Below are 22323 nucleotides of genomic sequence, written 5' to 3'. Positions count from 1 at the left end.
GAAAAGAGAGATTAACTTATATGCTGAGTATGGTCCTAAGCATACATTCTGGTGCTGAAAAAATGCGATCGTTATACCGCGGGTCGACTATATTCTGCTCTCTAACTAAAACCATATCACAAGCAGCGGCTTTTCACAATATCTTCCTATTGTGAAATACCAAAAGTAACGTCAGAGAACAAAACACTTTCCTTCACAGAGAAGTTGTGAGATTTCTCGAGGAATGTGACCCTAACAGAGTAATGGGGAAACTGAAAGCATGCAGGATATGTAGAAGGAAGACAGAGGTCATTACGACATATTGATCCAAAATGCTCACTAAAATTTGCAGGTGCAGGAGTGAAAACTTAGGACAATGGTTTTAGCTCTGAAGGAGAGTCATACGGACTGGAAACGCTAACTCTGTTTCTCTCTCCACAGATGCTGTCAGACCTGCTGAGTTTTTCCAGCATTTTCTGTTTTTATTTCAGATTTCCAGCATCCACAGTGTTTTGCTTCTATCTTAGGACAAGGGTGTTGTTTGAACTGATTCAAGAAATGCAAAACTTGTAGTGAAGCAAAGATCATATTATTTCCTTGAAGTTTATGACAGAGAATTTAAAATATACAGCAATATTTCTTAGCAGGGCAAAGGGAGAGTTAAGCGTTGTGTTATTGTAAAGGCCAGGAGGAGCGGCATCATTCAAAGGAAAAGAATGATGTAATCTGGTTGTCGTGGTGTACAGATATAGAAATTTAATGGGCCAACAGAAAATCAGAAATCTTCTGGGAGACATGTAAGTTAATTTATCTTGGCCTAAAAATTCCTTCAGAACATTATTAGAACGGTGAATGGAAATGCAGAATTGGTTAGTAAACCCTGACACCATCCGATGTATTCGCCTATAGCATTAGGTCCATTTTTTAACTGGAAGCAGCTCCTATTAGATAGGTGAGGAAGGGAATTATCAATATAGTTGCTGATGACACAGTGGGGAACTGAAGCCCGGAGCAGGTGAAGCCTAGATATCCTTTATGGGCTCAGGAGAGGCACCTCCAACCCCAAACCTGTCCCGAAGGATTCTTCCCGGCCCACAAAAAACGAAAAATGGTTAAACTTACCTGAGCCGCCTGTCAGCAGGTTGTTGCCTCCTGCTGAACAGGGAAAGTTAAACGGAAGCTTATCTGTAAGCAAACACACGGTGAATGGAAGCTGCGAGAGGAAGTGTTGCAAGGAAATGGAAAAAGGTATGAATTACAATTCAGCTGAATCCAATGTTATCAAGTGCATACACGTGGCTAGTTTTGGCATGCAATTCAATTTTAAAGGATAAATTTAATCTAGTATTGCAACTACACCAGTGGCATTAGCAGGGAAGCTTCACTTTTTGCAGACCCTAGCATAGTTGTCATTTGTTGTTCGAAGATGCTGTAAACGTTAAATAAACTCTCAAGGGCATTAGCTATCATCCCGGCTTTCACAATTTGATACAAAAGGTGGCTAAGAATATTCTTAGGAACTCAGATTGCTGCTGCATGATTATTATTTCAGGCACTTACAAACATGGGTTCCATGCTCTAAACATACTTGGTTGTCCTAGTGTGTTTGGACTAGATGGTGAAAACTTCATTCTCATCAAACTGATTATAGCTGAGTTCCTGCCCATTTATAGTAAAACTGGGCTGTAACCCAAAGAAATCCACATGTTCGACTCTGAGTCACTCCCGGTCGAGTGTTAGCATGCTTGCATCTGAGTCAGAGAGTTATAATTTCAAGGCCCAACTTATGAAAGCTAAACCCATCGGGCTGCATCTTCCGGTCGGTGAGCGAGGGGGCGGGGCCCACTTGTCGACACGTAGAGTGATGCGGGGTGACGTTGGGCGTGCGCCCTGATGTCACCCTGCGTCAGTTAGATTTTAAATTCTGCGGGCGCGCCTGTCAAAGGCCTATTAAAGCCATCAAAAAAGTAATTAAAGTGACTGATGGACCGGACCATCCAACTTTAAGGTTGGTGGACAGGCTGGGAGCCCAGGCGGGCTTCAGAAAAAACACTAAACCTCATCCACGGGCGGGATGAGGTTTCATGAGGTTATTAAAATTTGTACAAAATCTCTAAATAAAAGAAATTGACAAGTCGCACCTCATGTGACAGTGGCACATGAGGGGACACGTCAGTAATATTTTTTTCTCATCTTTATTTAATGTTTCAGACCTGAGCCGATCTCCCTGAGGCAGCGCTTTGCCTCTGGGAGATCTATGCGCCCTTTCATGCGCATACACGAAAGAGCGCACTCCTGGCTCAGGGAATCCACCCCCCTCCCGCCTGCACAGGGAGCGCTTAGTGCTTCCTGGCAGACATCACACTGAGAGGGTCTTAATTGACCCGCCCACGTAAAGTGGCATCGTGCCCCCAGCCGGGGGCACCGATCAGGAACCCGCATGTCCACGCCCGCTCCTGTACTCCCCCACCGACAGGGGGACAATGTCACCCATAATCTATACAAAACTATCAATTCTGTACTGAGGGAGTGCAGCATTGCTGCAGGTACTGCCTTTCGAATAATATATATGAAACAAAGGCCCATCTTACCTCCCAGATGGATATAAAGGATCCAATGCCACTGTTTAACAAGAGCAGAAGCATACTTATGCTATCATTGTCAACATGTCCCTGAATCAGCATTATAAAAAATTAAAGCAGATCAGCTGGTCATTTATTGCATTGCTGTCTGTAAGATCTTGCTGTAAGCAAATTGTCTGCTGTGTTTCCCAGCATTCAGACAGCGACCAGACTTCAAAAGTAATTTAAAAGCAAAAAACTGCACATGCTGGAAATCGAAAACAAAGTAAAAATACCTGGAAAAACTCAGCAGGTCTGGCAGCATCTGCGGAGAGGGATACAGTTAACGTTTCGAGTCCGTATGACCCTTCAACAGAACTATAGTTCAAAATGTTGACTGTGTTCCTCTCCACAGATGCTGCCAGACCTGCTGAGTTTTTCCAGGTATTTTTATTTTTGTTTCAAAAGTAATTTATTGGCTGTGGAGTCAATTGAGACACCCTGAGGACATGAAAATAGTGCAACATGAGCACAAGATCTTCCTTTCTCAAGCAGACAACCAGGGAGTTGTTCTATTACTCGTGTGGTGTCTGAAATAAAAGGCTGTAATTTTCGAGCTCCCCAGCATCGGATTGGGGATGTACCCCAAAGATGCACTCAGGAACCCCTCTCGGAACTTCACAGGTCAGGGTTTATACGGCAATCTCCCAGAAGCGCAAAATCCTCCTGGACAATTGCCCTGCATTGGAAACCATCCAAAAATGCAATTTAAATCGCAAACTTCAAATGGTTCCGACAGGGTTACACCAATAGTTACTCAGTAAAAGTTAGAAGAATTAAAACCTCTTTGAAATTCTGGGTAACTACTGTAAAGTCCCAGACTGGGCTCCCACGGAACTCCTCCCACACCGCAACTAACCACCCCACCCCACGGTATTCCCCACCCATCCAACCCCCATGGGAATCCCCCCACCCGTACAGGGCTCCCCACCTCCACAGGGCTCCCCACCCCCACAGGGCTCCCCACCCCCACAGGGCTCCCCACCTCCACAGGGCTCCCCACCCCCATAGGGCTCCTCACCCCCACAGGGCTCCCCACCTCCACAGGGCTCCCCACCCCCATAGGGCTTCTCACCCCCACAGGGATTCCCACCCCCACAGGGCTCCCCACCCCCACAGGGTTCCCCACCTCCACAGGGCTCCCCACCCCCACAGGGCTCCCCACCCCCACAGGGATTCCCACCCCCACAGGGATTCCCACCTCCACAGGGCCTCTCACCTCCACAGGGCCTCTCACCCCCACAGGGCTCCCCACCCCCACAGGGCTCCCCACCCCCACAGGGCTCCCCGCCTCCACAGGGATTCCCACCCCCACAGGGCTCCCCACCCCCACAGGGCTCCCCACCCCCACAGGGATTCCCACCCCCACAGGGATTCCCACCTCCACAGGGCCTCTCACCCCCACAGGGATTCCCACCCCCACAGGGCTCCCCACCCCCACAGGGATTCCCACCCCCACAGGGCTCCCCACCCCCACAGGGCTCCCCACCTCCACAGGGCCTCTCACCCCCACAGGGCTCCCCACCTCCACAGGGCTCCCCACCTCCACACCCCAACCATATCCGATACACACTGAATGTCCAACTTGACCCGAAACCCCCCCTATCTAACCTGACCATGGCCCCCCAACAGGCCCGACCTGACCCAACCCGAGCCCCACCTGCAGGCCCAACCAGAGCCTACACCCCAACGCCCTGCTGACCCCACCGGACCCCTCCACAGGCCCGACCAGAGCCTACACCCCCAACCCCCTCCCGATCCCGCCCCACCCCTCCACAGGCCCGACCTGACCCAACCCGAGCCCCACCTGCAGGCCCAACCAGAGCCTACACCCCAACGCCCTGCTGACCCCACCGGACCCCTCCACAGGCCCGACCAGAGCCTACACCCCCAACCTCCTCCCAACCCCGCCCGACCCCACGCCACCCCTCCGCAGGCCCGACCAGAGCCTTGACCCCCAACCCCCTCCCGACCCCGCCCCACCCCTCCGCAGGCCCGACCTGACCACAACACCCGCCCCGGACCTGACCCGACCCAACTCCCCCTGCCAGTCCCCGAGGTCAAACCCCCGCTACCGCACCACCCCCGAGGTTTGACACCACCCCCTCTCACTACCCCCTCTGAGGTCCGACTCCCCCACCGACCTCTAAGAACCCCTGATCTCCAATCCCCCCTCCTCACCAAATCTTTTCAACCTACCTTAGACACTGACCACCCCCCCCTTGGCCTGTCAATTTCAATGGGATATTTAACTTACCTGGTTTAGGGCAGACAGTGCTGTAAAAATGGGTGTGTCTTCTTCTTCAATCTGACTCTGCTGGACTGTGACACTGGGCCTCGGAGACAGCTGCACTACCTGGATCTCACCCGGCCTGTATCGGAAGGTGGGGTGAGACAGGCATGGAAGAAATTTCATGCAGGTAACGGGGCACGGACGCTGATTGCCCCTCCAAGGAAGTTATGGCCAAAAGTCTGATTGTGTAAAATGAACAGACAATCATCATGAACCATTGAACGGGCCTGTTGAGATTTAACAGATCCCGCGGCACTTCCACCCTCAACTCGAATAAAAGCCACAATATCCAGCAACTGACAATATTGACATTGCTGCAACAAAGAAACTGCATTTATTCACACTGTGTGGCAGGACTGACAATGCCTTGCTTATTTTAACGTGGCATTTAATCAATAATAGCACAAGTACATTTTGTGGAACCATGCACATAAGGTTTGTGTGTGATTTTGGACAGAGTTCACTAAAGTAAAAATTATTGCAAGGAATGTTCTGAAATTAGCTCACCAAAAATAACGTGGATGTAAACTGGAATCCAAAAGATTTTTTTTCTATTGTATGACTTTGTTGCCCTTTCACAGGATGTGGGTGCCACTTGTTACCCACCCCAAATTGCCCTTGAACTGAGGGGTTTGCTAGGCTTTTTCAGGGGGCAGTTAAGAGTCTACCACATTGCTGTGGGTCTGGAGTCACATGTAGGCCAGACCAGGTAAGGGCAACAGATTTCCTTCCCTAACGGACATTAGTGAACCAGCTGGGTTTTTACACAAATTGATGATAATTTCCTGGTCACTGTGACTGAGACTAGTTTTCAATTCCAGATTTTCATTAACCAATTGAATTTAAAATTCCAACAAAGGCCACAGTGGAATTTGAACTTGTGGACCCTGAAATCTCACCCTCTGCGTTGCTAGTTCAGTGACATTACAGCTACACCACCATCCCTCCCAGTGCAAAACTAGAAAGGAACCATCTTGAACAATGGGAATAACACTTTGTGAGTTCTGAAAAACTGAAATTCAACTGAATAAAAAAAGCTTTAAAATATGGAACCTTCTCACTGATGGAGGCACTGGGCCAGGGCTTCCGAGGGATGGTAATCACGGTCTGGTTGCCGCTCTGCCCCTTTCAACTTACGTTAGACCATCCTCACTCGACCTTCCAACTCGGGCCTGCAGGGCATCAGCTCAAATCTTGGAGTGAGGCTTCAACTCAAAATCTTCCGACCGAGAGACAAGACTGCTATCAGTTAAGGGGAGCTGTTAGTCCACAAACACAGTGTCCACAACGCTAGTTACAAACACGAAGGTTCTGCAAGACAAGTAGAATAATTATCGGTCTCAGTATAATTTGGATGATGAAATATCCCATGTCAGGGAGAACGGTAGAAATAAGACAAAAACAGATTATTTTTTTAAGGAAGCTGAATCCAACATTGTAATTCCCTCTCTTACTCAGGCTCTTTCTGAGGGTGACTCTCATTCCTGGCACAGAGTCACAGAATAAACCCTTCGGGGTCATAAAGAAGAAAACATCTTGAATGAAAAGAACAGGAGAAAGCAGTTGTACTTTGAATATCTTTCCTAATGATTTGTTCCCAGTTATAAGCACCACATTGAGAGATGAGAATATCAATTTGTATTTACATCACAAGCTTTACAGATGCCTAGGGTCAAGTTTTTATTCCACTGCAGAGGCAGGACTGGAACCAAACAAGCCAGCAGTTTCCTGCACCCAGCCGGTGTCTCAGTCTCTCTCCATAGTCCCACATCTGGGCAATTTTCACCGAGGCAGGGTTAAGGGCTGGAGAGGTGATGGTGACAGTTACCCATCCACAAGTGGCAGGTATCACATGAGGCCAATCAAAGGGCCTATTAAGGCCACCTTGAATACACTGTCTGGAATTTTCCAGTTATGAGGGTCACCCACCCCCTCACCCCAGCCAACCACCACAGTGTCTGAAACACAGCCGAGCGATGGAGGAAGCCTCTCAGCAGCAGACCGTCGTGGACTGTGCCCCATCCCGCAAGGAAACCACCCACCTCACCACCCCCACAACACCACCTTAACGACAGGGCCACAGCTGTAGCTGCTGGACCCTCCGCCATGATGCCCTGCCTGCTGCAGCCTCTTTGGTTTCAAACATTCGTAAAGGCTCTTCCGCAGGTGCCTCCATCTTGTGGTGATCTCTCTCTTTCTCTCCTATCAAGATTGGCCTAGCTCCCGCCTCTGACAATGAGGCTGCTGATTTCTCGGTGTTAAAGGGCCCTTCTCTTATCCCTCCAGCCTCAGGGGCTTGCCCTCTGTCTTAATTGGACAGGAATCCCGGAGCTGGCCTCTTATATGCCCTCTTGATCCTCGTGCCAGCATCTGTGGGTTCCCGGCTCAGAATTCCTCTTGACGAAGGGATGAGGACTGACAAACGAAAATCCAGCCCTTGAGGTGTGAGCCTGCTAGTTTGAGTTTCAGTATCTTCCATATAAAACATAGGCCAGAATTTTCGGCTCGGTGAGCAGGGATGGGACCCACTCGCTGATGTATAGAATGTTGCACGGTGACGTTGGGCGAGCTTCCCGACATCACCATGCGTCATTCAGAGTTTCAGTGCGTCGGGTGTGCACCTGAGTCGGTTGCGCGCCTGCTGAACTGTCAAAGGCCTATTGAGGCCATTTAAATAGCAATTAAAACAATAAATTGAGCTGCCTTAAGGTTAGCGGCGGGGGGCAGGTTAAGAGCCCAGGCGGCCTTCGCATTTATCATGAAACCTCATCCACGGGCGGGATGAGGTTTCATGAAGGTATTTAAAGTTTCACATGAGGGGACATGTCTTAAATTTTTTTTCTCTATTAAAATTTTCAGAACTTAAACCCATCTCCCTGTGTGCCTCAGGGAGATTCCTGCACTCTTTCACGTGCATGCACGAAAGAGCGAACTCCCGGACTCAGGAAATCCCCCCGCCGTCCGCACAGGTAACGCTCAGCACTTCCGGGCGCCCGTCTCACTGGGCGGACCTTAATTGGCCCGCCCACATAAAACCACGGCGATCGGCTGCGTGCCCGCTCACGCCCACGCTCACACTCGTGCTCCCGCTCCCGCTCCCACTCCTGCTCACGCTCACGCTCACGCTCCTGCTCCCGCTCACGCTCCTGCCCGACCCTCCACAACTGGGAGAAAATTCTCCCCATAGGCACAAAGGAACATAGGGTCAGGAGAAGGTCATTCAGCCCCTCGGGCTTGCTCCACCATTCAACAAGATCATGGTTGACCTTCTACCTCAATGTTATTTCCCTACACAATCCCCGTTTCCCTTGATACATTTAATATTTAGAAACCTATCGATCTGGGTCTTGAACATACTCAATGACTGAACCTCCACAGCCCTCTGGAGGACTCACCACCCTCGGGGTGAAAAAATTACCCCTTATCTCAGTTCTAAATGGCCTGTCCCTTATTCTGAGAATGTGCACTCTGGTTCTAGACACGGGCTAGAACTGAGATATTCTATTAAGCTTCAAGTAATATAATGCTCCCGTTCCCTCATTCACAATATTGGAGCAGCAGCACTAAAGAACATCCTGGGGGTCACCATTGACCAGAAACTGAACTGGACTAGCCATATAAACACTGTGGCTACAAGAGCAGGTCAGAGGCTAGGAATCCTGCGATGAGTAATCCACCTCCTGACTCCCCAAAGCTTGTTCACCATCTTACAAGGCACAAGTCAGGAGTGTGATGGAATATTCCCCACTTGCCTAGATGAATGCAGCTCCCACAACACCCAAGAAGCTTGACACCATCCAGGACAAAGCAGCCTGCTTGATTGGCGTCACATCCACAAATATTCACTCCCTCCACCACCGACACACAGTAGTGTACCTTCTAAAAGATGCAGTGCAGGAATTCACCAATGGCCTTTTTAACAGCACCTTCCAAATCCAAGACCATGACTATCTAGAAGGACAAGGGCAGCAGGTAGATGGGAACACCACCAACTAGAAGTTCCCCTCCAAGCCCCTCACCATCCTGACTTGGAAACATATCGCTGTTCCTTTGCAGTTACTGGATCAAAATCCTGGAGCTCCCTTCCCAAGAGCACTGTGGGTGTACCTACACTACATGGACTGCAGCGGTTTAAAAAGGTAGCTCACCACTTAAGGGCAATTAGGGATGGGCAATAAATGCTGGACCTTCTTAAGGGCAATTAGGAACGTGCAATAAATGCTATCCCAGCCAGTGAAGTGTGCGTCAATGGTGGAGGGAGTGACTGTTTGTGGATGTGGTGCCAATCAAGTGGGTTGCTTTGTCCTGGATGGTGTCAAGCTTCTTGAGTGTTGTTGGAGCTGCACTAATCCAAGCAAATGAAGAGTATACCGTTACACTCCTGACTTGTGCCTTGTAGAGTGTGGACAGACTTTGGGGAGTCACGAGGTGAGTTATACGCCACAGGATTCCTAGCTTCTGATCTGCGCTTGTAGCCACAGTATTTATATGGCTAGTCCTGTTCAGTTTCTGGTCAATGGTAATCCCCAGGATGTTGATAGTGGGGGATTCAGTGATGGTAATGCGATGGTTAAATTCTCTTTTGTTGGAGATGGTCATTGCCTGGCACTTGTGTGGTGTGAATATTATTTGCCATTTGTCAGCCTAAGCCTGGATATTGTCCAGGTCTTGCTGCATTTGGACATGGACTGCTTCAGTATCTGAGGAGTCGTGAATGGCGCTGAACATTGTGCAATCATCAACGAACACCCCCACTGCTGACCTTATGATGGAAGGAAGGTCATTGATGAAGCAGCTGAAGATGGTTGGGCCGAGGACACTATCCTGAGGAACCCCTGCAGTGATGTCCTGGAGCTGAGATGACTGACCTCCAACAACCACAATCATCTTCCTTTGTGCTAGGTATGGCTCCAACCAGCATGGAGCTTTCCCACTGATTCCCATTAATCCCAGATTTGCTCAGGTTCCTTGATGCCACACTCAGTCAATGGTGGCCTTCATATCAAGGGCAGACACTCTCACCTCACCTAGGGAGTTCAGCCCTTTCGTCCATGTTTGAACCAAGGTTGTAATGAGCTGAGTGACCCTGGCAGAACCCAAACTGGACATCAGTGAGCAGATTATTGCTAAGCAAGTGCCTTGATAGTACTGTTGCTGACCCCTCCCATCACTTTACTGATAATCGAGAGTTGACTGATGGGGCGGTAATTGGCTGGATTGGATTTGTTCTGCTTTTTGTGTACAGGTCATATCGGGGTAATTTTCCACATAGCCGGGTACATGCCAATGTTGTAGCTGTACTGGAACAGCTCGGCTATGGGCGCGGCAAGTTCTGCAGCACAAGTCTCAGTACTATTGTTGGAATATTGTCAGGGCCCATAGTCTTTTCAGTGCCTACATCCATTTTTTTAATTCATTCACGGGATGTGGGCTTTGCTGGCTAGGCCAGCATTTATTGCCCATCCCTAGTTGCCCTTGAGAGGGTGGTGGTGAGCTGCCTTCCTGAATCGCTACAGTCCATGTGGTGTCGACGACAGTGAAGGATCAATGATATATTTCCAAGCCAGGATGGTGAGTGACTTGGAAGGGAACTTTCAGGTGGTGGTGTTCCAATCTATTTGCTCCCTTGTCCTTCTAGATGGTAGTGGTCATGGGTTTGGAAGGTCCTGTCGAAGAAGCCTTGGTGAATTCCTGCAGTGCATCTTGTAGATGGTACACACTGCTGCTACTGTGCATCGGTGGTGGAGGGAGTGAATGTTTGTGGATGTGGTGCCAATCAAGCGGCTGCTTTGTCCTCAACCATGTCAAGCTTCTTGAGTGTTGTGGGAGCTGCACTCATCGAGGTAAGTGGGGAGTATTCCATCACACTCCTGACTTGTGCCTTGTTTCTTGATATCATGTAGAGTGAATCAAATTGGCTGAAGCCTGGTATCTGTAATGCTGAGGACCTCTGGAGGAGACCGAGAAGGAACATCCACTCGGCACTTCTGGCTGAAATTTGCTGTGAACGCTTCAGCCTTATCTTTTGAATGGATGTGCTGGGCTCCCCCATCATTGAGGATGGGGATATTTGTGGAGCCACCTCCACCAGTGAGTTGTTTAATTGTCTATCATCATTCATGACTGGATGTGGAAGGACTGCAGAGCTTAGATCTGATCCATTGAGGCGCAGATTTAAGCTGATTAGCGAAAGAACTAGAGGCAACATGAGTAAAAGGTTTTTACACAATGAATGATTAGGAGGTGGAATGCACTGCCTGCACATTATAGGGTGATGAAGAGAGTTTTGATTGTAATCTTTAAAAGGCAATTGAAAAAATACTTGACGGAGAATAATATCAGAGATATTGGGCATGGGCAGAGGAGTGGAACAAATTGGATTGCCCTTCGAAAGAGCCGGTGCAAACATAATGGGCTGAATGGCCTCTTTCTTTGCTGTACTATCCTATGATTCTATGGTTGTTAGCGAGTAATTCCTGCGGTTAATTTGAACATTGAGAAAAGACAGGCCCTGCTGCAATGTTCCTGTGATGCTCGCGCAAGCTGGAGAACCAGCACTTGGACTCAACATTGAGTTCAACAATTTCAGACCATGAACTCTGTCCTCCATTTGAATCTTTTCTTTTCCCACAAGTGCCAGTCTGTATCTTGTTCTCATATTTTTGCTTTCAGACTGTGCTGACATTTATTCTGCTATTCACACCTACTCTGGACCAATCCTTTGTTACTTTAACACTCTTATTACCATTCACTTTGCTTTTGATTCAATTACATCTTTGTCAGTTCTGAAGGGTCATATTGGGCTCGAAACATTAACTCTGTTTCTCTCTCGCCACAGATGCTGACAGACCTGCTGAATTTTTCCAGCATTTTCTGTTTTGATTTCAGATCTCCGGCATCCGCAGTATTTTTCTTTTAAATTATCGAGTAAAGATTGCTAGACTTGGTTATAATTCCTCTCATTCCTTATTTAAAGCTGAAAACCATAGAAAGGCTATTTGACAAGATATTTGAGAGTCAGCAGCATCGTTAAGATCCTATTCTACTATAAGCTGTTTCCTCGGACATGAAGATGAAAGTTGGAAGGACAGAAAACATCTTCTGCTGTAAAGGTTTTATACAAATTCACAGTGCAGCAGGTTGTTGTAGGGTCTTATACTTCTAGTAGGCTTCCCAGAACAAACTATTCGCAGGAGTTTAGTACGCTTGTAGAGTTCTGCAAATACTTCTTAAAGAAAAGGATGGTTTATCGGAAATCTGCTGTCTATAGAACTGGATTGTTAGACATTAGACCTGAGTTGGTCAGCTTTTAACTTGAGGCATCTTTCAGAAATGAACTTCAGGCCTTTTAGCAATTGGTTCGGGATTCGAGGTGAGAGTGTGAATCATGGGAAAAATAAGTAGGAGTATGCAAAGAAGTGAGACATGAGAGAAAGTACCATCTGTTCTCCACATAACCAATGCACAGCCCTCGGTAATAGATAAAGTGGAGTTAAATGTTTTGGTGCAAAATTTCAAGACTCAGCTTTACTTTAATTCACTCCAGTCTAAAATCCACAAATAAATGGCCTCTATGGATGAATCTATTAAAGTCCAATTATTTAATGTAAATGTCTAGTGGATCTAGTGGTGTAAATCAATTTCATGCAGGGAGCTGAGAGACATATGCCTTTAGGCACATATGTATACTATACTAATGCATTCAGCACGCTGCATGTTTCACAGAGTGCTTTTTACCAGAGATTAATAGCTGGACAGAATGAAAAGGGCGGACTAGTAAAATTTCATAAAGCTTGGGTCTATTAGTGGTTTCGTTTTTATGAGTCCCATTATAGCAACAGCTGCATACAGAACGAGAAAGATAGAACTAATGATTGCATCTACTTTCAGCACAGTCAACTGTGTGTGAGTTATTAGAACACAGGAAACCCAAATGAAAAATACTCACCTGCACTAAAGGAACAAGGAATAATAGAGATTGTATGTTTCTAATCAAAGAGTATTAATGAGGACATACTTGAAATGTGTGTAAGTAAAAGGCAAGTTAAAACAACGTGGACTCAGGTCATAACCACATATTTCAAAGTCTTCATTTCAGTTATTATCTTCGCCATGTATTATATGAAAATACGAACAAGGAGCGGGAATAGGCCATTCAGCCCCTTGAGCCTGCTCCGCCATCTAATAAGGTCATGGCTGATCTGATAGTAACCTGAAATCTGCAGCCCACCTACACCCAATAACCTAACAGCCCCTTACTTACCATAAATCTATCCACCTCTGCCTTAAAAATATTCAAAGACTCTGCTCCACCACTTTTTCAGGAAGAGAGTTCCAAAGACTCACAACCCTGAGTGAGAAAAATTCACCTCATCTCTGTTTTAAATGGGCGACTCCTTATTTTTGAACAGTGACGCTTGGTTCTAGATTCTTCCACAAGAGGAAACATCTCTCCACATTCACCCAGTCAAGACCCTTCAAGGTTATATATGTTTCAATCAAGTCACTTCTTACTCTTCTAAATTCCAGCGGATACAAGCCTAGTCTGTCCAACCTTTCCTCATAAAACAACCCACCCATTCCAGTTATTAGTCTGGTAAACCCTCTCTGGACTGCTTCCAACACATTTACATCGTTCATTAAATAAGGTGACCAACACTGTACACAGTACTCTAAATATGACCTCACTATTGCCCTGTACAACTGAAGCATAACCCCCCTACTTTTGTATTCAATTCTCCTCACAATAAATGATAACATTCTATTAGCTTTCCTAATTACTTGCTGTACTTGCATACTAGCCTTTTGTGATTCTTGCACTTGGACACCGAGATCTCTCTGCACCTCAAAGCTCAGCAATTTCTCACCATTTAGATAATATCCTTCTCTTTTATCCTGCCTGCCAAAATGGACAATTTCACATTTTCCCACATAATAGCCCATCTGCTACATTTTTGCCCACTCACTTAATCTATCTAGATCTTTTTGTAGCCTCCTTTTGTCCTCTTCACAATTTACTTTCCAACCTATCTTTGTGTCATCAGCAAATTTGGCAACCATCCCTTCAATCCCTTCATCCAAGTAATTTATATAAATTGTAAACAGTTGGGGTCTCAGCACTGATTCCTGTGGTGCGCCACTCATTACATATTGCCAACCTGAAAAATACCCAGTTATGCCTACTCTCTGCTTCCTGTTAGCCAGCCGATCTTCTATCCTTGCCAATATGTCACCCCCTATACCATGAGCTTTCATTTTCCACAATAACCTTTGTTGTGATACTTTACATAAAATGCCTTCTGGAAATCTAAGTGCAGTACATCCACCAGTTCCCCTTTATCCACAGCACATGTTACTTTCTCAAAGAACTTCAATAAGTTGGTTAAATATGATTACCTTTTCACAAAGCTATGTTGACTCTGCCTGATTACCTTGAATTTATCCAAGTGCCCTGCTATAACTTCTTTAATAATAGCTTCTAACATTTTCCCTATGACAGATGTTAAGCTAACTAGCCTCTAGTTTCCCACTTTCTGTCTCCCTCCCTTTTTGAATGATGTGTTTACATTTGCTATCTTCCAGTCTAGTGGGATCTTCCCTGAATCCAGGGAGTTTTGGAAAATTAAAACCAATGCGCCAAACATCTCACTGGACACTTCTTTTATGACCCTCCACTGAGGTTCATCAGGATCCGGGCTCTTGTCAGCCCACAGCTCCAACAATTTACTCAGTAGTCAATTTACTCATATCTCTGGTGATTATAATTTTTCTGACTTCCTTAGAACCATAGGACCATAGAAAAGTTGCAGCACAGAAGAAGGCATTCGGCCCATCTTGTCCATGCCAGCCCGAGGACACCCAGGTGCCCTTTCTAATCCCACCTTCCTGCACCTGGCTCATAGTCCTGCAGTTTACAGCACTTTAGGTGCAGATCCAGGTACTTTTTAAAAGAGTTTAAAGTTTCTGCCTCTACCACCAACTTGGACAGCGAATTCCAGTCACCCACTTTCCTCTGTGTAAAAAAAGTTCTTCCTCATGTCCTCCCTACACCTTCTGCCACTTATCTTGAATCTATGTCCCCTGGTTCCAGAATTCTCCATTAAGGGAAACAATTTTATCCTGTCCACTCTATCCATTCCCCTCAGAACTTTGTACGCCTCAATCAAGTGACCTCTCAGCCTTCTTTGTTCTAAGGAAAATAACCCCAACCTATCCAATCTCTCCTCATAGCTACACTTTTCTAACCCTGGCAACATTCTTGTAAACTTCCTCTACACTCTGTCCAGAGCTATTACGTCCTTCCTGTAATGTGGTGATCAGAACTGCACACAATACCCCAGTTGTGGCCTCACCAGTGTTTTATATAATTCCAACATTATATCCTTACTTTTATATTCTATACCTCTCCCAATGAAGGACAGCATTCCATATGCCTTCTTTACAACCTTGTCTACTTGAACTGCTGCCTTCAGGGACCTGTGTACTTGTACAACAAGATCTCCCACTTCATTTACCCCCCTTAGAATATTCCCATTTATTTTGTAATCTCTGTAACTGTTTGACCTCCCTAAATGTATGACCTCACACTTCTCTATGTTAAAATCCATCTGCCACTTTACTGCCCACTCCACCAACCCATCTATATCGTTTTGGAGATTATGGCTTTCCTCTACACTATCCACTACTCGGCCAATCTTTGTATCATCTGCAAATTTCCCAATTGTTCCCCCAATGTTCACGTCCAAATCGTTAATATATAACACAAACAGCAAGGGTCCCAACACTGAGCCCTGTGGAACACCACTTGAGACAACTTTCCATTTGCAAGGGAATCCATCAACCATTACCCTTTGTTTCCTGTTACAAAGCCAACCTTTTATCCAGTTTGCCACATTACCCTGAATCCCATGGGCTTTTACTTTCCTGACCAATTTGCCACGTGGGACCTTGTCAAATGCCTTGCTACAATCCATGTACACAACATCCACTGCACTACCTTCATCAACCCTTCTTGTCACTTCCTCAAAGAATTCAATCAAATTTGTGAGGCAAGACCTTCCTTTAATAAATCCCCCATTTCCTGGTTTATTGCTGCTTCTGGGATGTTACTTGTATCTTGTGAAAACTGATGCAAAATACCTGTTCAATTCATCTGCCATCTCCCACCTCCTTGTTTTCCATTATCAATTCTCCAGACTCACTTTCTATAGGACCAAAGCTCACTTTGTTAACTCTTTTCTTTTTTAAATATGTATTAAAAACTCTTACTATCTGTTTTTATATTTCTGGCTAGCTTTCTCTCATACTCTATTTTCCTCTCCCTATTAGTCTTTTAGTCATTCTTTGCTAGTCCTTATGTTCTGTCCAATCTTCTGGCCTTTCACCTATCTTTGCACAATTATAGACTTTTTCTTTAAGTTTGATACTATTTTTTACCTTACGAGTTAACTGTGGTGTGCCTGCCCCATGGACTTTTTCTTACTTGTTGGAATGTATCTATTCCTTGCATTCTGAAACATCCCCTTAAATATTAGCCACTGCATCTCTATTGGCCCATTCATTAACTTAATTTGCCAATTCACTCGAGCCAGCTCTGCTTCCATGCCCTCATAATTGCCCTTATTTAACTTTAAAGGCTTAGTCTCAGACCCACTCCTTTTTCCCTCAAACTGAATATAAAATTCAATCATATTATGATCACTGCTACCTAGGGGTACCTTCACTATGGGATCATTAATTACTCCCATCTCATTGCACAGTACCAGGTCTAGTATAGCCTGCTCTCTGGTTAAAAACAAAAAACTACTGCGGATGCTGGAAATCCAAAACAAAAACAGAATTACCTGGAAAAACTCAGCAGGTCTGGCAGCATTGGCGGAGAAGAAAAGAGTTGACGTTTCGAGTCCTCATGACCCTTCAGCAGAACTGAGTAAAGTTAGGAGAGGGGTGAAATATAAGCTGGTTTAAGGTGGGGGGTGGGGGGGTGGAGAAGTTGTGGGGGTGGGGGTGGGGTTGATAGTAGGGACAAGCAAGCAGTGATAGGAGCAGATAATCAAAAGATGTCACAGACAAAGGAACAAAGACGTGTTAAAGGTGATGATATTATTTAAGAGAATGTGCTTATTAAGAATGGATGGCAGGACACTCAAGGTACAGCTCTAGTGGGGGTGGGGTGGAAAGACTGACAGGGCATTACAGGTATAGATTTAAAAATAATGGAAATAGGTGGGAAAAGAAAAATCTATATAAATTATTGGAAAAAACAAGAGGGAGGGGGAAGAAACGGAAAGGGGGTGGGGATGGGAGAAGGGAGTTCAAGATCTAAAGTTGTTGAATTCAATATTCAGTCCGGAAGGCTGTAAAGTGCCTAGTCGGAAGATGAGGTGCTGTTCCTCCAGTTTGCGTTGGGCTTCACTAGAACAATGCAGCAAGCCAAGAACAGACATGTGGGCAAGAGAGCAGGGTGGAGTGTTAAAATGGCAAGCGACAGGGAGGTTTGGGTCTTTCTTGCGGACAGACCGCAGGTGTTCTGCAAAGCGGTCGCCCAGTTTACGTTTGGTCTCTCCAATGTAGAGGAGACTGCATTGAGAGGGAAACTCACTGAAATACGGTTCGGTCTGTCTTGAACGTGCAAAACAGATTAAATTTGTGGCTGCCACTCTCACTAAAATATTTAAATTGCCGACCTGCCTCCTATGAGTGGATAGCTTACTTCCTGTTCTTCCTCCATTGCAGTCAGCAGCGAATGGATTGGAAGTGGTCTGGGATTGGGTTTGTGATTTTTCAAATGTTAATATCTCCCCTGACCCCCCATTTTATGGGGGTTAAAATTCATGATTGGTATTTTTTAAAACCATGGTCATGGTTAAGTTTTCTCAGTCTCTAGCTGAAATATGGGGATAGATAGTATGGTTTTCATTTTCTGCTTCAGTTCTCATAATATGCTGCTGTATATTAAACCTAAGCCCAAGGTTTGATCTAATTAACAATATATAAACTTTGCTGGTCTACCAAGGGACATTGATGCATTCCTCCACTATACTATTAAGAATCTTGGATGCACATTCACTTCTACCCGAGTGCGACTGGACACATCACCATCGTAGGGACCAGATGAAAGATACTTCAGACTTAATAACCTGCCAATACTGCCATACTATCGTCAAGAACTCAAAACAAATGTTATGAAAGGCGTCTATCATGTAACTCTTCTTCCATCAGCAAACTGTAGCTGCTTATCCAATAACAATGGCAGCAATATATGTATAAAGTAATGGGCATATGTAGCAGGATGTCATCATCATTCAAATATAGCAACATTTGCTATTTATTATTCTTCTTTACCAGGATTGTGTGATGATAATGAATGCAAATCCAATCATAAGATTCAATCCTGCGACTGTTATACGTTTTCCCCTTCAGAACCCCTAGGAATAGGCAGAAATATAAATTGTATTATAAATATCACAAGGGTTACTCTGAATAACCAAAGTGAAGAGCATTTCTCTATGGTACAGGTTCAGGTCTATCAGGCTGGGTTTTTTTTTTGCTTAAATCAGCCCATTGTGCATCAGAGTTTTTTCTGCAAAAGTGAAGATGTAAATGTCAAAGTCGAAAAAATATCCTTACATTTTGTAAGCACTCCCAGATTAAAGATACCTGTTTTCAGTCAGCCTTCAGTTTAGGAAAACACCCATAAGTTATAACTGTTTTTTTATAGATGACACAAGCCTGGCCACTCCACCTATTAACTCTACTCTGCTTTGGGGTCCACGGTATCTCGATCATTCATTCTAGGCTTGTGCAAATGAGGTTGAATCTGATTGACCCAAGCTGGGGTTGGGGGGGGAGGGAGGTATTTCCTTTTATTTGCTAAGAATGTTCCACTAAAAGCAGTGACTTAACCTCTTTGAATCTGACCCTATTATGAATGAGGTTAGTTGTTTCCTATCTAGCGAACCATGATTATAGCGTAATTATTTAATTCAGGCATGAACATAGCTAGAATTTCTGATGAGCAAAATCTTCCTGCTGTATAATATATTGCTTCAACACACCAAATTTCACACTTAGGCATGGTTAAATATTAATTTACAGTGAACCCTAATGCAGTTTCAAATGTTCATTACAAACACAGCTGAATAGTGAAGCAGACTTTAAATCAAAATTTGTATTACTTTTAAATAAATTGCCTAGATTTACAGTAGCTTTAATTTACTCTAATACAGCAGGTTTGGCTTTTACACAGCTAAAGATGATAAGTCTGTACATTTTTAATGAAATGAAAGATCTGTAATTCTTTTAATGCTTATAATTCTCATTAGCGATGACTCCTTCTGATGCTCCTTGTTAATGTCTTTAATTCAAGCAATAAAGTGTGGCCGTGAATAATTGAAAACACCTTTGATGGTTTGGCTCTTGTACTGATGATGCTTCAATGTCCATAACAGTTTGTATATACTTCCATTCTCGACAATGAAAACACTAAGGCATTCCTGAGAAATGCTCTGTAAAATCCAACTTGCCCAATAATTGTCAATATTCGGGTCAGGGACTCTGTGTCCTTGAACAGAGATAAATATTGATTGCTTCTGAACTATAACAACTATACCTGCGTTCTCGTGAGTTTGAAAATTCCCAGTTTCCCCCATTTATTGACTATTTATGCAGGTTGTTGCTTTGCCTTAGTCTAATTACAGAATAAAGTTCTAAATTATCCTTTGTGCTTTCACAGAGTACCAATTATTTATCTTACCTAAATGTTCTAAGTTGTACATAGAACCAAAGATATCTAGTAAACCGCAGGAAGAAATTAAATAAAACACCCTGGATATCACAGCAAGTGTTAATCTCATGGTGTGAAATCATAATTGCTGATCTGCAACTGCATTGTTCACAAGCCTAACTTACAAAAATAAAACTTGTTTTGCTTTCCTGTAACTCTCTTTGCTTATTTCCCAATCTGATTCTTTCTGTTTTGTTCTGTATTTCTTGTCAAGTCTTTCTTTCTCTCTGTATGAAGCTCACACATATTCAATTACTTCTCTATCTTTCTCTGAACCTCTCTCTCCTTTTATTAATCTCCCAGTGTCTCTGCTCAAAGTCTTTCAGAAAATGTGTGCTGCTCTTGCTCTCTCTGTATGTATATCTCTCTATATGCATTTATTTAAGTCTCTATGTCTGGTATACATTTTCCCTCTTTCTCCCTGTATGTCTATTGCTATCCTTTCTGAATTTCCATTGGCCGGAATTGCCCCAGATTTGCACTGAGTACCTGCCAACCAAGGTGGCCTGTTTTCACACGGCACCATCCAATCCCACCACATTATTTATGCATTCCCAGGAATCACGCCGTTTCAATGGTGGGCGGGTTCTCATTCGCCCGCCCGCCATCCCCTTGCCACTTCATCATGCCAGGCGCCACATTTGTAGTCTAGACGCATGCACAGTGCTTCCAGTCCATGGCTACTGCAGGGGAGATGTCCACAAAAGGGAAAAACACTGCAGCCCCTGGGTTTAATGACGCGTCACTGGAATGCCTTTCGGGTGCCGTGGAGGCCCACCTTAATGTCTCTGCTCCTGCTCTGGCCACAGGATGGGCAGCAGCATTACCAATCAGGCTTGGGAGGTGGTGGTCAGCGCCAATACCCTGAACAAGAGGACAGCCACCCAGTGCCACTACAGGAGGACGGTCGCATCCGCTTTGCCAGGGTAAGTCACTCTTCTCATCCCTCTTAACTCACACACTTTCAAACCCATCACACATCCACAGGAATCTCACACCTCAAGGGACAACACCACTAACTCTCACACACACCCTCACATCCCCATCAGGCTCATATCCTCTCGAACTCATATCCTCATCCTGCCCACTCACCACACAAACATTCCACACAGTGCCATGTGTCCTGCTCACACTCTCTCCATCTGTCCCAGTGCAGGAGAAGCTGGCTCATGTCAGCAGGGACAGGTCCCAGGCTGGGGGTGGAGTGGCCCACATTAAGCCCCTCACTCACTTTGAGGAGTGTGCCAGCGCGCTGACTGGTGAGGATGTGGACCCTGCCTGCAGTGACGGTGAGGCTGGTGGCAAACACCCACCTGAGGATCCTACACCACATCATCCCTCCCTCAATGCAACTGTGAGTGCCTCTCTCCTGCTTTTGACTCTGCTGCCATGTACTCATTATCTCTACAATTGGTTCACAGGGAGCTCTGCCAAGTGACCGACACCCTCAGCCAGCCAGTCCCTCAGCTCCATCCACATCCTCACCTGCAGCCAAGAGGACACCTCCTCCAGTGAAGAGGTGGGAATAAGCAGCCTGGAAGACCCGTCACCTCAGAGGGAGCAGCCGGCCACAATTGATTCTGGAAGGGAAAAGTGTGCATATGGCAGGGCCTTTCGGAGCCTCTTACAAACTCTCCCACGGACTCTGACCCTTCACGGCTCACACTCATCTCAATTTCCTGAGCGTTTTCAATGCTGCCTGCTGGGATTCGCTTTCAGTTGTCCATCTGAGCTGACCTGCAACAATACCCACCCACTGATCACACTCCCATGCAGCACCTGATCTTGCCCAACGCGACTGTCATTTCAATTTTGACTTGGACAGCATGGTGCTGCTTTGGTTTTGCGTTCGCTCCCCCATCCTTTACCCTCCCCCAGTCACCCATTTCCTCTCCCCCTTCACAGTTGACCCCACCACCACCCCCCACAGCATCACCTTCCACCTCCCCTCCGTGACCTACCAGCCAGAACCCTTTTCTTCCAGGGATGTCCAGGTGAACGTGTATATTCCCTTCATTCCCAAAAATCCCACCCTTTAGCACATTAATCTTCCGAACCTCCTCCTTCCTACCCCCAGGGTCCATGTCTGCCTCCGAGTCCCCACCAACCACCTTTGCCATCCCTTCTACCGCTAACGTCGAACACTCACCCTCCCACTCTACCGCCTCACTCTGCCCTCGATCATTCTCACCCTTCCTCCATACCACACCCACCCTCAGTTTGCTGCCCAGGAGGCCGGCATGGACCTCTCCAACCCCTCACCCCCCGGGCACGTTCATCTGAACAACCCCCCTCCACAACCCATACTCCTCCCCGGAACTCCACCACCCCCTCCGGAACCCGTTTCCCCCCGGAACTCCTCCCCTCCCGGGAACCCCTTCTCCTGGAACCCCCATCCTACTCCTTCCATCTGCCTGGACTCCACCCCTGCTTATTCTCTCCCCCTTTCTGGTTCCTTTCTCCGCCCTTACCTCTTCAGCCACCCTTAGTAACCCCCCCCACCTTCCTGACTCCTTCGTCCAGCCTCACTCCTTCCTCCAGCTTCACTTCATCCTCCAGCCTCACACCTACTCCCTTCCTGAATCCTTCCTCCACTCTTACCTCTTCCTCAACCCTTACTCCCTCCCCTCTCTGCATCCCTTCCT

The 22323-nt window shown here is 46.0% G+C and overlaps 1 long non-coding RNA gene across 2 annotated transcripts; it reads left to right on the top strand.

The window, feature by feature from the left end:
• The first annotated feature begins 681 nt into the window (after window positions 1-681).
• LOC144684267 (uncharacterized) lies at window positions 682-22007 on the top strand. 2 transcript variants are annotated; one of them, XR_013577471.1, is made up of 4 exons: window positions 682-776; window positions 1121-1227; window positions 10797-10987; window positions 21104-22007. It is a non-coding gene; the product is annotated as an uncharacterized LOC144684267 (long non-coding RNA). The 2 variants fall into 2 exon arrangements; XR_013577470.1 differs by lacking the exon at window positions 10797-10987 and having other exon boundaries at window positions 21100-22007.
• The last annotated feature ends 316 nt before the right edge of the window (window positions 22008-22323 follow it).

This window comes from Cetorhinus maximus, chromosome 9 (assembly GCF_964194155.1).
Source record: "Cetorhinus maximus chromosome 9, sCetMax3.hap1.1, whole genome shotgun sequence".
Taxonomy (NCBI): domain Eukaryota; kingdom Metazoa; phylum Chordata; class Chondrichthyes; order Lamniformes; family Cetorhinidae; genus Cetorhinus; species Cetorhinus maximus.
This window is presented reverse-complemented; position numbering and strand designations above follow the sequence as displayed.